This window comes from Nannospalax galili, unplaced genomic scaffold (genome assembly GCF_000622305.1).
Source record: "Nannospalax galili isolate Female #2095 unplaced genomic scaffold, S.galili_v1.0 scaffold518, whole genome shotgun sequence".
NCBI classification, from domain to species: Eukaryota; Metazoa; Chordata; class Mammalia; order Rodentia; family Spalacidae; genus Nannospalax; species Nannospalax galili.
In genome coordinates, this window is record NW_008342851.1 from 110672 (window position 1) to 131615 (window position 20944).

The window sequence follows — 20944 nt, forward strand, 5'->3', positions numbered from 1 at the left end:
CTATATTAATATGTCTTCCAGATTTTAAAATATTTAGTACATGCAAGCTTTGAAATGCTTAAAGCTGTTCAAAAGCTTCCACAGTACATGTTGACATATCAAAGTATTTTACCCAGTATATTACTGGGTAAAAAAAATTCAGGTTGCCAAAAAAAAGGTCAAACATAATTACATTCTTGCTAAAACATAGCTCTATATTCTTATGCATTTACAAAGGTTGGAAGGTTGCATCCAAGCTAATAGTGATTATTTCTGAGAAATAAAACAATGGCATAAGAGAAGGTGAAAGTTTGCATGTTTTTTCTATACTTGGGTATTTGAACTTTTAAATACATGCGTGTGTCATAATTTACATAATTTAAACTTGTTAAGTTGCTTCCTCCTGCTTTCTATAGAATAAAGTCTAAATTATTTAGCATTATACTTGCTATACTTTAACAGTTTGTCCCCAAAAGACTTTTGGCCAGAAGAATGTTTGTTGGTAGAACTGAGTTTTAACCTCAGCAAGGCTAGCTAGGTACCTGGGCTGGAGCCCAGCTCCTACCAAATTTGCTTCCCTCATTCCACCTTTGTGCATGCCTTTTCCCTTGCCTGCAGTGTTCTCCTGCTTTCTCTCTTCTCACTGAAATCCAATTGAGCTGCAGCCTCCGAGGTACACTCTCCTGTTTTTGAAGTCTTCCACTTTGTAATATCCAGTGCTCAAGAAAAGATAATCAAAGGAAGGAATGACTCGTCCTCATAAATCCAAGGTCCTGTTAAGTTTGGTGCTCTCTTTTTTAATGAGTCATAGGATATATCACTCACTTTAGGCCATTGTGAGGACTGAATGAAATAATTATGAAAAGCACCTAGCAGAATAGCAGAGTGTAGTGATTCAAAGTTCATAGAGGGTTACTGTATGAGGTTCTCTAGAGGAACAGAACTATAAAATGAATATATACATGTAAACATTCAAGGGTATTTATTAGATTGGCCTACAGGACAGGGTCTGGATAGTCCAATTGCCTTTAAATTTATTGACAGTCAACCTCTAGCTAGCAGAAGCTATATGCCATATATTTTAGTGTCCCTCCCAAACTCTGTGCAGTGGAGACTTCTATATGATCCATGATGTTTGTTGTTGATGATAATGAGATTATGAAATATACACACCAGTAACTTTCAAAGGAGTAATGAATGACTTAGTTTGGACAATATTATAACGGCAGAGTGTCAAAAATGAAATGTTAACATGGAATTATAATATGAAAACATTGCTGATATGAAATGTACATGTAAAAGAACAGGTTCTTTCTTTAGTGAAATCACAGAAAGTTGACTTAGTCATCCCTAGAATTATATTTGCACAAACATGGTTGATTCTTGCAAGATGCTGGATAAGAATAGTGAATTATTTACAGAAAACACCAGATGAATTTGGTTTAATATCTTTTTGGCAGCTCATACACTGAGCATTCATGGAAGCCTCCATGTGTTCTAGAGTTTTGACATATGGGACTTCATACACTACCAAAGAAATGGATGTTCTTGCTGCAGTCCACAGCAAGACTGACCAAGTCTTGATGTGTCTTATTCCTTGCCTTGTTCTAGATTAAAGTCACCACTAGTCACAGGTTTAAAATATCAGCAAAGTTGCTGCCAGCCCAATTGGAACAGGTCTGTTCTCACTTAATCTCACCGGACAGACATGATCTGTGTGGCATGGCCCAGGGCCACTAGGACAACTGGAGTCACCTGATACCATCCATTACCCTAGGAAAAAGAAAGTCAAATTGTTATTTTATCTTTGGAAGCCTAACAGATATTAGGCTGAGCATTACTTCTTTGGTTTGTGTGTACATAGACCACTTCACAGTGACCTTGACCCTCAGTTCTGTGTGCCAACTCCCATTGTATCTGTTTTCAAGTCAATACTTTTACAGAAAAAAAAAATGATCAAAGTGTGAGCCATTTAAAAGAGGTACATAGATATCTTAAATATTTTATTTAAATTTACAAAATATTGGGATAGGGATATAGCCCAGTTGGTAGAGTGCAAGCCCAGCATGCACAAAGCCTTGGGTTTGATCCCCAGCACTGCATGAACCAGGTGTGATGGTGCATGCCCATAATCCCAGCACCCTGGAAGTAGAGACAAGAGGATTAGAAGTTCAAGGTCATCCTTTGCTACATAGTGAGTTCAAAATAAGTAATTTTATAAATTGTGAATGGGACTAATTCAGCTCTCTATCCCTGTCTCTCTCTGTCTCTGTCTCTGTCTCTGTCTCTCTCTCTCTCTCTCACACACACACACACACACACACACACACACACACACGCTGAGACTTGAAGCCAGGGCCTGCCTTATGCAGACTAAGTACAAGGGCCTTGTGGATACTGTAGCGTTGAGCCCTAATTTAACAATCTTTTAATAAAGAATCAAAGTTTTCCCATCTAGTCACCTGATTATCCAGTATTTTTGCTTTTGCTTTTTTGTGTTTTATTTTTAATGAGTGAAGCAGTCAAACTAGCCAACTAAAATGAACCAGTATATGATATTAGAGGGAAATGGAGCTGGGAACTTTATAATAATAAGCAAATGAAAAATCATGGAATAACGTGTTTGTTGCGTTGTTCTGTTCAAGGAAAAGCAAACAGGGCAACACCCCTGGAAATTGGCATAAACATGGAGAAAAACACAGAAGACTGTTGACATAAGTAAACCCAGGATAAATACTGAGTGGATCATGGCCAGGGAAGAGAAAAATGATTAGCTTTGTCTGTAGATATCTTTTATTATAATGAATTATCACAAAAGCATGTTGTCCATCTATACACGCCATGGGTATTAAGATCACTGGCAAATGAAATCTACAGCAAAATTATCAGAATCAACATAAGGATTTAATAGGATTGCTGGATGAAAAGCCAAAGCTCACTGTATTTCTAAGTACAAGCAATAAACTACAAAGTACTCAAGAATAAATCCAACAGAAAATATGCAAGACTTGCATGGAGATAGTTTAATAAATTTTATTAAATGTCACTAAAGAAAAATTGGTATCTGGAGAGATAAACCATCTTCTTATGCAGGGAAAATTCAATTAAAAAATCAATTCTCAGCTGTGTGAAGTGGCACACCTGTAACCCTAAGTACTTCTGATGTAGAGGAAGAAAAACCAGGAGGAATTCAAGTCATCTTCAGCTACATAGCAAGTTCCAGGCCAGCTGTAATAGGAGAAACCCTATATCAAAACAAGCAAACAAACTAGGGGCCAGAGAGATGGCTCAACAGTTAAGTGCACTTGCTGCTCTTCCAGAGGTCCCAAATTCAGTTCTAATGCCCATTTTAGGAGGCTCACAACCACCTGTAACTTCAGTTCCAACACCGCTTCTGGCTCCTTTGGCACCCCCAGGCATGTGGTACACAAACATGCACACAGGCACACACACATATACATAAATAAAAGTGAATCTTTTTTAGAAACCAAACAAACAAGTAAATACATAAATTAAAATGATATCAGTTCTCATGAATTGGATCCACAGCTACAATGCAGGTAAGGTATTGGTAGAATAGACAAAACATGGAACAGAACAGAAAGCCCAGAAGCAAGACTACAGATGTGGAAAACTGACTTGTGACCAAGGTTCATAAATCAGCTGAAAAGAATTGTCTTGCCCAAAGTCCTGTACCCAACCTGAGGTGGCTTGCATTCATTGACTGGTCACATAGCATAACAGCACCTCAAACAGGAACACTCTGAAGGACCTTCAATCAGAGCTCCTTGGGGAGGGAGCTGAGACATTCCTTGCATTACTGCTCCAAGGATCCTTCTGTCCAGTGTGCATTCCCTTCCCCTCCATTGCTAGTGATCTGAATGATGTTCTGTGATGAACTTCTAGCAAATTAAGATCTGAGTCCACTTCCCTGAGGGAACTCAGTTTGTGGGGATCTAAGATGGCAGGAGCACTTTATAAAAAGCTGAAAGTGGGTATGCCTTACAACTCACAATCCAGGCCTCAGTATATAGTCTAGAAAAATTTTCACACTAAATTCACAGTAAGAGTTCATCTTGGGGGTCAGAGGTGCATCAGGATACAAGGACATCAAAGTTTCAAAAGTACTGGCAAAACTAAATACCTTTAGTATTACTTATTCCTCCCCAGACACTCGCCTCTCCCTCCCGTTTCTCACCCCATGTAACCCTTCCTACTCCGATGGTCCCCTTAGCCCTTTCATATCACTGCATTCCATCACCCCTTTCAGAAACCTCCTCCTCCTCCACCTATAGCCATTTATTAGTTTTTTGACCTTGCTGGATTTTTAAAAAATATTTTATTATTTTTATTTTACGTGTACGAGTATATTGTCTGCATGTATGTGAGTGCACCCATTCGTGCAGTGCCAAGGAAGTCAGAAGAGGGCTTCAGGTTCCCCTGGAACTGGAGTTAAGGACAGTTCATAGCTGCTGTGTAGGTACTGGGAATCAAACCCGGGTCCTCTGCAAGAGCAGTCAGTGCTCTTAACCGCTGAGCCATCTCTCCAGCCCCCCTTGCTGGATTTTTAAATTGAAACATGCATATCTAAGATTTCAAAGCTAGCATCTAGTTATGAGAGAACATGCAACCTTTGTCTTGCTGGGTCTGGGTTATCTCACTCAGGATAATTTTTCCAATTCCATTCATTTATCTATGAATTTCATAATTTTTTTTTTTTTTGTCTTTTTGAGACAGGGTCTCCCTATAGCCCTAGCTGGCCTGGAACTCACTATGTAGATCACTTGAACTCACAGAAATCTGCCTGCCTCTACCTCCCAAGTGCTGGGATTAAAGTGTGTGCCACCATGCCCGGCCATAATTCATTTTTTAAGAACTGAATATTCTGTTGTGTATATGGACCACACCTTCACTATCCATTCATCAGTAGACAGACATTTAGTTTGTTTCCAATTCCTGGCTATTATGTAAAGGTCAGCAATGAACATAGATGAGCATGTATTTGTGTAGTTGAGTATAAAGTCTTCTGTGCATATGCCCAAGAGTGGTATGGCTGGGTCACATAGTAGATCAACTTCGAGCTTTTTGAGAAATCTCCACACTGATTTCCATAGTCGCTGCACCAGTTTGCACTGCTATCAGGTGGAGAAGAGTTCTCTTTTCTCCACATCTTTGCCAGCATTTGTTGTTGTTATTTGTTTGTTTTAGATCTTAGCCATTCTAAGTGGGGTAAGATGAAATCTCAAAATGGTTTCAATCTGCATTTCCCTGATGACTAAAGATACTGAATATTCTTGAAACCAAGCAAAACCTTTGCAGAGCAGGCAGAACTCATGCAAGTGAACAGAAGGAATTTTGCTACAGATAACAGTGGATCTGGAAAGCCAATTAAAATGATACACATTTGCCATGCATGGTGGCACATGCCTATAATCTCAGCATGTGAGACGTTGGGGCAGGAGGATCAAGAATTTGAGACCAGCCTGGACTATGTAGCAAGAACTTGTCTCAAGAAATCAAAATAGCAATAATAATAAATCCTTTAAAAAATGATACACACACACACACACACACACACACACACACACACACACACAAGGGGAGGGCTGGAGAGATGGCTCAGCGGTTCAGAGCACTAGCTGCTCTTGCAGAGGACCTGGGTTCGATTTCCAGCACCCTCATGGTGGCTAACAACCATCCATAGGTCCAGTTCCAGGGGATCAGCACCTTCTGATCATGGACACCGCATGACACAGGAGCATTTACAAACATGTAGGCAATACACTCATATACAGAAAATAAAATTAACAAAAAATTTTTTTTTAATATTTTATTATTTTTATTTTATGTGTATGAGTGTATTGCCTGCATGTAAGTAAGTGCACCTGTGCAATGCTGGTGGAAGACAGATGAGGCTGTTGGATCCCCTGGAACTGGAGTTACAGACAGTTGTTAGCTGCTATGTGTGTCATGCAATGCCTTGGAGGTCAGAAGAGGGCTTCAGATTCCCCTGGAACTGGAGTTAAGGACAGTTCATAGCTGCCATGTGGGTGCTGGGAATTGAACCCAGGTCTTCTGCAAGAGCAGTCAGTGCTCTTAACCCCTGAGCCATCTCTCCAGGCCCAGCAAATAAAATATTTTTTAAATGATACACTCTGATCCATTGGAAATAATGATTTTAAGAAAAGGAGGAAAAGCATAAGAGAGATGCTTGAGGAAAGTGAACCAGCAGCGGTTCCTGTCCCTGGGAGCTCTACTTTCACCTTTATAATCATGTGCTCTCATACTGACTGAAACAACAAAAATTTATTTTAATAAATGGCATTGACAAGTAGGACCAGCTAGCCTGGAACAATCTCTAAACTTAAACCCTGGACTGTTATTTGAGTGTTCAGTTTGGTGCTGGTCTCTGATGACCATAGTGTGTTCTCAGATGCAGCTGTTGTTTCTGACAGAGTTGTTGTCTTTGCATGCTAAAATGGTTAGTGCTATCCTTAAATGACTACACAGAGTGCCACAATGTCCTGATTACAATAACATCTATGTCTGATCTCAGACAAGCCAGCTTTGTGTTCAAGGATCTAAAGATTGCAATTAGCGTTCCCATCCTGCCATTCTGTTCTGTGTACTCTGCCAGTGACACCTTATTTTTGTCTCCAAGCTGAAAGCTATGCAGGTAACAGACAAAGCCTGGAATCCTAAAAAGGTTCACTATTGGTTTTGTTTTGAGTGCCTCCTACCTCCTTGTGGGACACTTGATTGAAACATGATGGGAGTCTGAGGTTTCAGCTTACTTCCTCCATGAAAACTGCTTCCCCTCTGTTTCTGTGGCCTCAGATGGTATTTCTAAGCATTGCTTTGGCTCCTTTCACAAAACAGGGCCTCACAACAATCCCCGCCTCTAGTTTAATCCTGTTGTTCAATCTGCTGCCAATCCTGTTCTTGAGCCAGGGGAATCACAGACCCAGGCTGCTTAGCAAATCCTGCTTGTATACGGCCTTCTCTGTGCTCAAGTCTGTTTAGCCCTGGTAAGTTACCCTTGCCTGGTCCCTGTAGGTCCCCAGCCCTCTTTTCTTAGTGTTCCAGATCTGCCCACCTAACTTCCAAGTTTTGGAAAATGGAGTGAACCCTTGTATCCCTGGCCTGTGAGGAACTACGCTGTGTGTATGTGTTGCTGCCTCCACAGCACCTCTGCTTCTAGGGGAAATGTAAGATTGCCCCTCCCTACACTTCATTTCCTGAGGAAAAGGAGCTTGGTTGAAACTTGGCCAAGGCACTTGGCTTATACAATGTGTATGGGCTGGGGGCAGGTAGGAAGAGAAAAGAAATGAGTTTTTAAATGAGTAGTTTCCTAGCACTTGGGAGGCTGAGGCATTAGAATGGCAAGTTTGAGGCCAGCCTGGGCTATATCGTGAATTCTCAGCTAGCCCAGGAAACTTATCCAAACTCTGTTTTTAAAGAAGTACTGTTTTTATCCTACTTCTTTTTGAGGTATAATATGTATACATAGTCTATAAATTTTAAATGAATAGTTTAATGAATTTTTACATATTGAATAGATCCAGATCATTCCTACACAGGTTTTTTGTTTGTTTGGTTGGTTTTTTTTGGTCTTTTTGAGACAGGGTTTCCCTGTAACCCAGCTGGTATTAAAGGCGTATACCACCACACCTGGCTTTCTTCACAGTTCTTGAATGAATCCTCTTTCTGTGTCTCTTTTCTCTTGCTCATCAACACGAAATTCACTAATGCTGTATTAGGTTATTTTTTTCAAAATATTTTATTATTTTGATTTTATGTGCATGTGTGTTTTGCCTGCATGTATGTAAGTGTATCCATGTCATGCAATGCCCATGGAGGTCAGAAGAGAACGTCAGATCTAGAACTGGAGTTATGGACAGTTGTTAGCTGCCATGTGGGTGCTGGGATTCGAACCCAGGTATTCTGCAAGAACATTCAGTATTCTTAACCACTGAGCCATCTCTCCAGCCCCTATTTTTGTTTTTTAAAAAATGCAGGATCTTGTTCATTAGCCTAGGCTAGCTTCAAACTCCTGATCTTCCTGCCTCAGTCTCTCAAATGGGGTTATAGGCTTAAGCCACCAGACCTGGCAAAAGTCTCACTCAGACTATTTGCCTCCCAACTCACTTTTCTTTCAGCTGGTTGCTTTCCTTTCGTTTATCTTTCCTTGGCTGACCTCATCATATGAGTAATAGAATCAAGATTCAGTCTCCGGCCTAGAGAGAGGGCTTGTTTTCAGGCCAGGTCCTAGGTCAGGAGCAAGGAAGTCCCCATGGCTCCTGTACAATCTAGTCCAGCTGTACAGTTTAAGAGTTCATGTTGGCTTTAGGACCAAAGATAAACAGTGAATTTCCTGGTGTTGCTGTAGGGTCACTGGTGACTAGGCTTTCCATTTTCCTTCTATAATGCTGTGTTTCTTATATCTTCTGGCATCTTCCTTGTTACATTCCTCCTCTGAACATGATACTGGCCTAGACAAGTTTCCACCTGACCGTATGATCTTCTGTGAAAGTCTAATTATAGATCCTGCTAATTCCTAATCTGTGCATTGCTTTTACTCCTGACCAAGGAGTAAAAGAGTAAAGCTGAGAAGACAGATGAACAATTATTCTTCAAAAGTAAGCCCTATCAATGTACCATGGGCACCCTTATTTGGACATAGGAAAACATATTAACTTCATGTAGAATTTATTAACTCTGTTGCTAGCCCTCCAAAGACATATTAGCTTGCTGACACTGTTCTTTTTCCATGTAAGTAATGATATCCTGGTATAAAGTGTTTAATCCATTCCACCCTGAGCATTTAAACACAGATAGCTAATATAATTTTAGTCACTTCCATTTTATAGGATTTGAGCCCACTCGTTCCTCTGTCTGACCTCTGAATCCACACCCTCTCCAAAGCAGGGCAGAGTGAAGAATTCTTGAGTCTTCTGTCTTCCCCATTGATCCTTCAGGGTTTCATGTTGTTTGCAGTGCTGTGGGTCAAACTGACATTTGCTACATGTGGGAGGCAAGTGCTCTGCCCCTGAGGTACATTTGCAGCCCCCCAAAATAGACTTCATCCTAAAACCTCTGTTGGATGAACCCTATTCTCTCCTAATGGCCTGATTTCTCTACCTAGTTAACAACCTGCTGTTCATTTAACTATCTTCTTCTGGAAAGATCTATGGTTCCTCAGCTACATCTCTAGAGAAAAAAATGTATTCTGTATCTCCTGGGAGACTCCAGTTCTTGCTGGATTCTGTGGCTTTGTTTCCAAGGCTCTTGCCTGCTGCCTTGCTCTCCACAATCGTCCTGGCACCTGATGCTGTCGCAGGCATTTTAGGAAGAACAAGGCTTGCCGATATCCAAGTTTCAGTTTCTCATCTATCTTCCTCATTATTCCAGCCTTCCTGGGGTAGTGCAATATTTTCTCTCTCACTGACACCTGGGCCTAGCATTGTGCCTGGTGCTCAGCACTTGGCGATGAATGACAACTGCCTTGTCAGCAGGAAGCACTTGACTTCTAGGACTTTAGCCAACAAAGTTGCAGGACTCATTCACCCTTGACTTCTGCCTGGAAAATCTGCCACTGCTGCACTCCTGATCGCCGTTTACCACTTGATTCACACCCAGACTCAAAAGAAAGTAAATCCCAATGTACTCAGTAGAACTTTCTTTGCCACAGAACCAAATATAGCAGTAGCCTAATAAAGGTCTTCATTTTTTTTCATAAAGAACTTAGACCTTCAAGAATGAGTCATATGAGATGCCTCATTTGACTCTGTCCTTCCCGTATTTCATCACTAGTCAATGACATAGTTTGAGAACTGATTATTCTCCAGGACCTGGGAACACAAAGGTTAGTGAGGAAAAGATCCTTGGCTTAGAGAGTGAGACTAATAATTCAGAGACAGACTAACATACTGACATTCATGGCAACTCAGCATGATGTTGTGACTGCTGTATTGAATAAATTTAGAGCGATGCTGGCAAGATGGGGTAAGAGCCCAACTATGCTCAGGGAATCCATAGAGCCCACGGATATCACTAACAAACTGGCAGCTGAAAGGAAATCCGTAAGTGCAGGATTCTCTCTACAGTATTCATGGTTTGGGTGCCTTGGGGAGCACCCCCCGGAAACAGAGCTTAGTGTTTGGGGTGTTTATTAGCAAAAGAGGATCAGACAGAGGGCAAAGCCAAGCTGTGTTGCAGGCATGGCAAATGTAGCCAATTTCCCAGAGTGCCCTAGAGCTGAAACACCCTTCAGTGGCCCCATTTCAGGCCAGAATAGTCAGACCTGCTGTTTTCTCACCAGTTATCCTTGGAGGCTGGCTACCTCTAGAAGGATGTGAACTAGGCAATTTCTATAAGCCCTCCAAGCGCTGAGAAAGCACATCCTTCCATCTTGAAAAATGTGGGCAGCAAATCTCTATGTTCATAGACTATCTATGTAGTACTTAGATTTGCTGCTTTACAAAGCCTCTTCTTTCACATGTGTGTCTATGTATGTGCAAGTGCATGTGGGGGCCAGAGGGCAGCTTTGAGTATTGTTTTGTGGTTTTTTTCTGGCTTTGTTTTTGTTTTGAGACATGGTCTTTCACTGGCCTGGAATCCACCAAGTGGGCTAGGTAGGCTGGCTAGTCAATGAGTCTCAGATATCTAGCTGCCTGTATCTATTTCCCTAGGGCCACCATGACTGGCTCTTTCTTTGCATGGGTTCTAGGGATTGAACTCAGGTCCTTATGTTTGCACAGCATTTACCAACTATGCCGTCTCTCCAGACTGGGTTTTTTTTTCTTAGAGGGAAAAGGCTAGAAGAAAAAAACTATACTCCCTACTATTGAGACTGATCTTGGGGTTACAACTGATATTCGGTTTATGTCTTCACTGTTTTGAGTCCCCCAGCTAGCATCTCTACTGGTCTGGGTGATTTAGCAGATACCATGACATAAGCTTATTCCTGAAGAGACTGAGCTCTTGGACTCCGTGCCCGTCTCACACTACAGATCCTTTTGCAGTCATTTCCATCATAGTTTGGCAAGGGTATAACAAGCAGTGCCCAAGAAGATCATTCTGGCTCCATGGCAGATGCTATCTCTCCCTCTTGGTACTAGCAGTCCCATCTCTCTTGTGATCAGGGTTGATTCTCTTTGGCCTTCTAACTCCCCTTCCTGTGTGCTCACGATTCTTTAATCACAGGGAGCTTGAAGTTCAAGGCAACCTGCTTATGATTCAATGGGATTCTTATTATGCTCCACAGGGGGAAGTGCTCCCCTCTGAAGATCAGAATCCTTAACCCTGCATTGCTTAATGTAATGGTTACTGGCAGCAGAAGTCCCCTGTTGAGAGTGAGGGCAAGTGGACTCATTCCTGCTTTGATCCTGTGGTTCTTGGTCCCGTCCATGACTTCTTCCACCTCAGAGGATGATGTTCTTCCTTATATAGCATTGACCCTAATCTGATGCTTCAGCATATTTTTAACAAACTAGCCCAACTCCCTGCTTGGCTAGTAGCTTCTGGCTGTGTGGTAACACCAGGAGAATCATGGGCCTAGTGGGTAAAGTAAGCTCCTGAACTGATGGATATTGGGTGGGTTTCAATGTCAATGGATCAAATACCTCATGAACTCCTGGATAGTAAGACTGGCAGAGGCTCTAGTAGGCAGGAAAAGCTGACATATAACCAGAATATTCGTCTATTACTGTCAGAAAAAAAAAATTGATTACAAGGACCCATTGTATTTAGCTGCTCACCAAGGGGCTGTTTGGTCTCTTTGGGAGGGTTATTTGTGGCTGTGGTGACTGAATAGTCTGTATCTTTCACCGTAGCACTATTTTTTGTGCCCAACATGACAGAAACGTGGTGGTTGGTGATAATGGCTAGCTGACATTAACCAGCTGTGTTGTTTGGTTTTTAGTTTATCCTTTATGGTGGATTAGTCCTAATGCTAACCCTAGAACCTAAAACTGATGGTGTTAATGTGTGATACAACCTATGGTCACTCTCACATGTCCCTACACAAATCTGTATGTGCTACTTAATGAGAAATCAATGATTTTTACTTTAACTTCTAGACATCCCTTATTCAAACTTTCCTAATTCAGCCTTTGGATAACTCCCCCACAAAGACTTTCATTAGTGTGACAGCAGAGCAGAATGCCAAAATTCCTTTCTGTTTCTGGAAAAAAGATACAATTTAAGCTTGTTTTCTATAAAAGATTGATAATTTACTTTCAACTGTTTTCAAAATTTTTCAAGGCCTCTATCTATATTTTTTTTAATCTTTAAAGAATGTCAGGTTGAACCATAAGATTGAATTTTTGAGATGTAGAACTTGCCAGGACAAAGAAAATTTTACACCTTCAGGGATTAATATCTGTTACAGGAATGTACATGAAAAGCAAGTCTTTCTTATTCTATACATATTTTCCATATGAATTTTTGGAACATTCCAAAAGTATTATGTATTAACTTTATATATTTTATGATGGAGGCAGGGTTTTGGCAAAGCAGTCTCACTTTTCTTTTTAGTAATGATCCTTGTGCTCTTTCTACATTAAAAGATATTAAACTGTTATAAATTTCATCCCAGTCTTACTTTGTACATTCTTTCTGACACATACGATAAAAATATGCTGTTCAATAAAGGGTAAAGGGTGCTTGCTATTAGAAAGAAGTTATACAAGCAGTTAGGCTATGGGCTATGGTAGTTCCATGATTATGTTAGAATCTCACAAACTGTGGGTTTTACAGAAAGTAACTTCTGAGTATATAGGGTTATTTCTACCAGGTAGTCTTATTGTAGTGTGCCAGGCAAAAGATAAGGACATTATGAGAAATCCTGGCCATCAGCATCTCAGCAATTAATTATGCAATTATCAAAGTAAAAGACTGATAAAGCAAAACATTCATGGAGATATAAAGGATTGTATTTGTCAGAAAAAAAAGTGATGGGGAGATATGGGAGGAGTTGGAGGGGAGGGAGTAAGTGTGGATTTGATCAAAACACCTTATATGCATGTATGAAATTCTCAGTAAATCTTTTTATTTGAAAAAAAAGAACTGTATTTGTTCTTTTCATTCAAGGCTAGAGACGGCATAATATACTTTTTTGTTTATTTCTTGTACTGGGGTCAAACGCAGGGGACCCAGCCTGCTAGACAAGCACTCTGACACCGAACCATATTCCCCAACAGTATCTTTTCATTTCTTTCACATAACAGTTTAATGTTTTCGTTCAGGATGCTTGGCAATTCAGACACGGAATCCCAATTTTTTCACTTTTGTCCCCAACTTTCTTGCTTCCACCTGGCCTTTTTGTACTTTTCTCATTCTTTTGGCTCAACTTTGTGAAGCCAAAGAAATAGAAGGGATCTCCAGTAGAGATGGGGAATCACCAGAGGCTCCAGACAGGAGTCTCTGTGTTTTCCTCAAAACCAATGTGCAGTAAATCCTCCCTTTTCTAGTCTTTCACTAGGAACTGTCATTAGAAGTAAAGTTTAGTGTAGAAACTAGAGTCTCAAGAGGACTTCTGAATACTGTATTTTACCTCATAGGATACCATTGACTGAACTAGAATATCAACTTCTCAAATGAAAGACCTTATTCTGTTGTTGACTAAGCAAGCCTGGATAAGAAGAAAACCTTCTCTTGTCAGAAGAATTTCTGCAAATAAATGTAGGATTAGAAAACAATGATTTGAAAGCTTTGAAATACCTGATATAGGCCAAGATCGTCCATGGCTGAAAGATGGGAGTCTTACAAGGGAGGGATCGGACTATCGTCACACGTGGACTTTCTGATCAATCATCAATGAGAACTGAGCAGCCAGACAGTGTGGTCTTCCTTATGGGATGTAATAGGAGGCTCACAGCACCTCACTGGAAATGTTCTCACAGCAACAATTTTGAACTTGGGCTGAAGACAAGGCTCAGTGGTTAAGAGCATATACTGCTCTTGCAGAGGACCCAAGTTTGGTTTCCAGTACCCACATAGGGGGCTTACAACCACCTGGAGCACCTGCTCCAGGGAGATCTGATGCCTCTGGCCTCTACAGGAACCTGCATTCATGTGCACATACCTACACAGAGACATATATACATACATAACACATAATTTTAAAAATTTAAAACTATTTTAAAATACATAACTGAACTTGAATCTAATCAAGCTATTAGAAATGTCCATTCATAGGAAACACACAAAATAGAGGGAAAAAGTCAAGCAATACTACAGAGAGGTGAAGAGATCATTTTAAAATGTGGGACATTCTCCAGGCAGCTTACCTGGTTTCTACAACTCGTCAATGGTAGGATATGGGGAGAAGTAGAATGATAGAAAAGATTGGTTTCTTTAAACATCTAAGAATCTTACTATGGGGTGGATTTTACATGATACAATGACGTTATTGTTAAATTTTTTATGTGATGATGACAACATGACTATGAGTTAAAATTCTTAGTTTTAGAGATTTGTAGATCAAGTATTATGAAGTGAGATGACTTGTCTGGGATTTCCCTTGTAAAAGCCTGGCAAAAGCAAAAAAGGGACAGATGAAGTGAGTATGGCAAAACCTGTATCCCTGTATCATGACACATATAATCACCATCAAGGTAGTAGCCAAATGGAGGTTGACTTTTGTGTGTGTGTGCGTGTATGTGTGTGTGTGCAGGGGAAAGCGTGAACGCAGTCCCCCACTACCACAAATTGTGCAGTCGAGTTTCCCACATTTGGGGAAATCACAGGGGTCAGCACACTCAGAGCCTCACCCTGGGAAAACCACCTTCTTGATCATGGTATCTTCCCTACCAGGTAAGTATGACTGTAATAGTCTTGCTTCAATTGTGTATGCTTGAACTTTTTCTTTTTTGCAATAAATATGGAAGCGTGGGGAAGAGAGAAGATAGCCAAAATGGCACTGGGAGCAGTGAATATCCAGCCCTCGAGAGGCCAAGGCCGAGGATCTCTAGTATAAAACCAGCCTCACTATGTAGTGAGCCTCCCACACCTTTAACCCCAGCACTTGGGAGGCAGAAGCAAGTAGATGTCTACGAGTTCAAGGCTAGCCTGGCCTACGTAGTATCAGGCCAGCTGGGGCTACAAGGAGACCAAAAACAAAACAAAGCAAAAAGTGGGGAAAGGAGAAGATATATGAATGTGAGAGAATATGCAAACATCAAAAATGTCTAAAACTCAAAGCTTAAATAGCTTTTACTTTTTACAAGCATCCAGAGGCTTAAATACCCTATTATGGAGGAAAACCATTCAATGAACAATAAAGAGAGGGGAATTATTTCTAGTTCCCTAAACAAGGGAACTTGTTACTACAGCAAGTATAGGTTGCTACACAGACAACCCACATGCAATATATGAGGTAAATATTTTAATTTTACCACATTTTTAAACCTCAAATGTCATCATTTATAAACAGCAGTTAAAAGAAAAACAAGGAGCTAAAAATAACAGTTGAGATCTTTGCCAGTGTAAACCTCAGATGCAGAGACGTACCGGAGAACAGATGTCTTATTCGTTCACTGTAACCATAGACATGGAGACTCAAGGGTACTAAACCAAACAAGAACTGGTTTGGTACCTGGCTGACATTACAGAATGCCAGATCCCTGGGAATTAAAAGACCTGAGATTCATCCCTCCCCTGCCTCTGATGTAGTCCATGACCTTGGGCATGTTCATTCATTTCTCTTGGCCTTGTTCCTGAGCCTGTTGCCTGTGCATAAAACTTTCCATCCACTTACCTTGGGGAAATGGTGAGGACAAATGAGAAAACATGGGTGAAATGCTTTGAGGTACTCAGGAAAAAAAATATTTTTTCAGCACTACAATACATTAAGTTTTTATTTTGACAGAGAACCCCACAACATTTCTGAATTATAGATAACAAACCACACTTTATAATCACTAATAAACACTATGTAGATAACATTTCCCAGCAAGGAATGTTGCCCACATAATTACATTCAGATTCAATTCACCTTTAAGCCTTACAGATTCACTAGAAAGGCTGTGTATGACACAATTAAGTGGAGAAGATTTGCCAAATGTCAGCCCTTTGCCCAAAGTTCTAGAATGAAGGACTTAAAAGCTCTGAATTCTGGTTAGATGTGACTGTTAGAGGTTCTGATTTTAATTGCAATAACCACCTGGGAGAATAAGTTAAAATTAGTAATTGCTTTAATTTTAGCTCTTAAACAAAATTACTTTCTAATCTCCCATTGGGTAGGAACAGCATAAAAAGAAATTAAAATATGCAGGGAATGTTCATTGTTCACCTAGCACTGCTGCTAATGGCAATATTTCTAACTTCTTTAGTTGAAGACATAAAACATGTCACAAATGCATTTAATATGTCAACAATTCGTCCTGAGTACTGGAACATAACAAGGCACAAACTCATGGTTTTTGTTTAAGTGGGAGGTATTCAAAAGTAGTTGTTTTCGTTTTGTTTTTCAGTTTTAGCTCCTATTTTTTCAGTTCATATTTAAGGATATTTAGGCAAAATCAATCATTTACTTAGAGCCCTCTAGTGCGCCTCCCCAGGGTTCAAGTCTCCCTCCACAGTCTATAAGCCAACTTCCACAGCAACGGTGCTGCCTCTCACAAACACTCTCTTTTCTGTTTCTTGCACGGGCAGATTTAGTCTTTGCACTTGCTATTTCTTCCAACATGATTTTTCTTCCTTCATTTCTTCAAATGCCATTTCCTCTTCACCATCCAGGTCTCAGCTCAGATGTCCCTTCAAAGAGTACTTCCCTGACCCTGAATTGAAAGCAGCTGCCTCCCCCCTCAGATGGTCCTGTTGTGACATCATAGCATTTATCACTCTCTGATCTTATCTTGTTGATTTATTTGGTTGCTTGTCTGACTCTTCTACACAGCAGGGGCATTGTCTCTTGTTCACCTCTGTTTCTGGCATGTTCCTATCAACACTCTGTCCCTGTATTGTTATCCAGTGCTAATCTTTGATTTTCTGTAATCTAAGGTTGAAACCATTTATTCCTCAGATGAATACCCCAGCCAAGAAAAGAAGAGGGCTGAGGCAAGCTCTTTGTTCCAAGTTCTCAAAAAGAATCTGCTTTTTCTTTCTTTCTTTCTTTTTTTTTTTTTTTTTTTTTTTTTTTTTTGTCTTTTTGAGACAGGGTCTCCCTGTAGTCCCAGCTGGCCTGAACTCTCTATGTAGACCAGGATGGCTTTGAACTCACAAAGATCCGCCTACCTCCCAAGTAGTGGGACTAAAGGTGTGCGCCACCATGCCCAGCTGAATCTGCTAATCTTGATTCATTGGCATCATTGGTCCTGCAGTATCCGGAGCAGAAACATGGCCACCTGACTCCTAGACAGTTTGCATCAGCAGGCCTGTTTCCCCATCCCGTTCTGGAGTAGGTACCTGCTGAGGTGTATTGGAAATCTTTTTCTTCTAAGATTAGTACCAATTTTGAGGGGAAGGGAAGCTCCCTAAGCAGCTTGTCATTGTGAAGGATAAACTCTTCAGTGGAGGAACTGAGAGGAAGATAAAGGATGTTGGCAGTGTCTGGATCCTGGTGGCTTGAAGCCAAAGACAGCAGTTCATTAAGCACTAACGGGTTTAAAAAAAAAAAAAAAAAAGAATAGGAAGTTCACTTTGCCTAGTCTGTAACTCATTTTGAGGATGAAATTGCTTCTGTCAGAATTGGAGGTTAAGGGGTTGGGAGATAGCTCAGTTCGTAAAGTGCTTGTTATGCAAGCATGAGGATCAAGGTTCAATTCCCCAGAACCCACATTAAAAAAAGCTAGGCACCTGTGATCCCAGCACTGGGGAGGTAAAGACAGGCAGATCCCTGGGGCACACTGACCAACCAACCCAGCCTACTTGGAGAGTTCCAGGCCTATGAGAGACCATCTCAAAAATCAAGTGGTGCTTGAGGAATGCCACCCAAGTCTAGGTTTCACACACACACACACACACAGTAAACAGCATGACTGTGGGTGGGTACCGGTCATTCTAGGCCAGGAGTTCCATGAAAATCAGAGTCCTGATTTCCCCAATCTGGCAGAGGTCTGAAGGTTTACTTGTTAATCCACTCAGAGTAACTCAAGCTTTATTTGTAAATGTTCCAACAGCCAGGGAGCCTGTCACTTCTATAACTTCATTCATTAGCTCACCCAATAGGAAATGAGAGCTTACTGGTTCTAGGACTCTACTAGGTCCTTTACAAGATCTTTACACTATCACCTTACAAGAGATGTTAAAATAACAAGACCCTGAATTTGTCAGGGAGCTAGTGATCTAGTAAGGTAGACAAAAATAAATACAAAATGAAGATCTGACAGGAGTGAGCATGGGGTGTTGTGGGCATAGAAGGGGTACCTTAGTCTACAGTGGCCAGGTGCTGGGAAGGCCTCCCCAGGGGATGTGGCATTTGCACTGAGATCTGAAACTCAGAGTAGTTGATAACCAGTATCAGACAATACACAGAAGACAGAGTGTTCTAAGTGGTGTGTGCAGCACAGTCTATGCAAAGACCAGGAAGTAACAAAGCACACAGAAAGATGCTCATTGCAGGGGCTGCCCATCAGGGAAAGGGAAGCTGGGAGAGGATAAAGCCGTAGAAACAGCTAGAAGAAGATCATGAGAGTCTTAGAAAGCCAGGCTAAGAAATTTGGCTTAATCCTGAAGGCAATGGGTACACACACACACACACACACACACACACACACACACACTCACTAGCAGGAGAATGACAAAATTAGGTGGTGGTTTAGAATAGTCACTCTGACTGTAATGTGTAAATTGAATCTCTGAGGATGGACTGAAGGCAAAGACATGTTTTAGGACTCTTTGTAACGAAAGAGGCAAGAAGCGGAAGCAGCCTGAGCTGTGAGTGGCTGTGGGAATGGAGAGAAAGTATTTGAAATCTGCTTAGTGAACAGAATGCATAAGACTTGGCATTTGGGTGAGGAGATAAAGGGTAGGGCAGGTCAAAGATGAGAGCTGGCAGGGTTAGGAAACTAGGCAATGAGCGGGACTGTTCATCTAGATAGGATACTGAAGACAAGAGAAGGATATCGGAAGAAAATGAACACATGGAGTCCTTCTGGTATGGACCTAGTAATCGCTCATCCAAGGCTCAGGAGAAGGGTTTGGGCAAAAGATGCAGGATTGGGAACCACTAGCACAGACATGGTGACTAGACCCATGAGAGTGGGTAAAATCTGCTGAGTTACATGAGACACTTTGGGAAAAGCAATGAATTCTTCAGAGATGAAGTAATTCTTCCATAAGATCAACTAAAGTAAAATAGAAATATGATATCAAAAAGACAGAAGGGGGCTGGAGGGGTGACTCAGCTGTTAAGAGCACTTGCTCCTCAATCATGAAGTTCAGAATTAGGATTCCAGTGCTCACATAGCAAGCTAAGTCTCCAAACACCTGTAACTCCAGCTTTGAGGGATCCAATACCCTTTTCTGTTATGTGTGCATACACACATAGAGAAAAGAAGGAAGGGAGGGAGGGAAGGCGGGAGGGAAGGAGGAAGGGAGAAAAGAAGGGAGGAAAAAAAGAAAGAAGAGAGAAAGGGAAGAAAAGACATAAAAGAAAGACAAACATAGTGTGCACACCTGTAATTCCAGTACTCAGGATGTAGAAGCAAGAGGATTTTCAAATTTAAGACTAGCCTGTGCTACATGAGACCCTGACTTAAAAAAAGAAAAAAACCAAATCCAGGTACAGTGGCACACACCTTTAATCTCAGCACTTGGGAGGCAGAGGCAGGTGGATCTCTGTGAGATCAAGGCCATCCTGGTCTACTTAGTGAGTTCCAGACCAGCTGGGGCTGTAGAAGGCCTTGTCTCAATACCAAAAGGCATACAAATGTTTTCAGTTGGAAGAATGTTTACCTAACATGAACAAAACCCTGGATTCTATCCCCAGAACTGCAAAAACTGGGCATGGTGGTGTATGCCTATAATCTCAACACTCAGGAGGTAGAGGCAAGATGATCAAGGTCATCCTTGACTACATAGCAAGTTCCAGATCACCCTGGGAGACTTCAGACTCTGTCTAAAAAAAATAAAAAATAAACATTGAAATAGTGTGTCATTATTGTTATCAGAATTTAGAATGCACCAGGATGGCTCAAAAGTTGCAATAAACAAGCAGGTTCCAAGTAACAAGGGGTTTTGATGGTCGGAAGCCTACACACCCAACAGGGAATTCCTGTTTCTTCCTGTTTCTTCTACTGAATGCAGTTTATACAGAGTTATTTGAGGTATGTATGCTGATTGTACTAGTTATTTCTCCCAAGGTGATACTTCTGTCTCACTCCCTGGCCACAGTAGAGCTGCTTTCAAACTGTGGGAAACTGAAGTTGGCTTTTTTTTTTTTTTTTTTTTTTTTAAACAGCTTCTTGCATCATGTACAACAGCCATGATATACTGCTTTGCCACAGCTCAAAGACAACTGGACCAAGTGACTATGGGTTAAACCTCTGAAATTGTGAAGTAAAATAAATCTTTCTTCTCTTTCAAAGTTTTTAGCCTCAAGTATTTTGTTATAGTAATGGAAACCTGCCTAATGCAGTGATCTACAAAGTAACTAAACTTGTTTGTTTAGGTAAGAATTGTTACAGACAAAAAGAAGTAGAATAGAAAGAAAAAAAAGAAAATAAAACAGTTCTAGACTGCTTTGTTCTTTTTACAGTCAATGCAAACATCAGGAGGAAAGAGCATTTACAGAACAAGTACTAAGTACTTTCTCCATCATTGACTAATTTAATCGGTAGTCAGAAAAATCAAGCAACATCTGCAAGCTCTTGAGAAATGATTTCTGTAATACCTCATTTTTATTAGAATGCACAGTTGTGTGAGAGGCCTAAATTCATTTTCTGAATGTCCTAGAGCATACAAGTACTGATGAAGACAAAAACTGGCAGACACTCAAGGAATAATGTGCTGAAGACTGCAA

The 20944-nt window shown here is 40.8% G+C and overlaps 1 long non-coding RNA gene and 1 pseudogene across 1 annotated transcript; one reads left to right on the forward strand and one right to left on the reverse strand.

The window, feature by feature from the left end:
* The first annotated feature begins 6934 nt into the window (after nucleotides 1-6934).
* Nucleotides 6935-20492, forward strand: LOC103738705. Its single transcript, XR_607461.3, has 3 exons — nucleotides 6935-7007; nucleotides 20094-20249; nucleotides 20384-20492. It is a non-coding gene; the product is annotated as an uncharacterized LOC103738705 (long non-coding RNA).
* LOC115071357 lies at nucleotides 14654-14804 on the reverse strand (annotated as a pseudogene).
* Nucleotides 20493-20944: the final 452 nt, after the last annotated feature.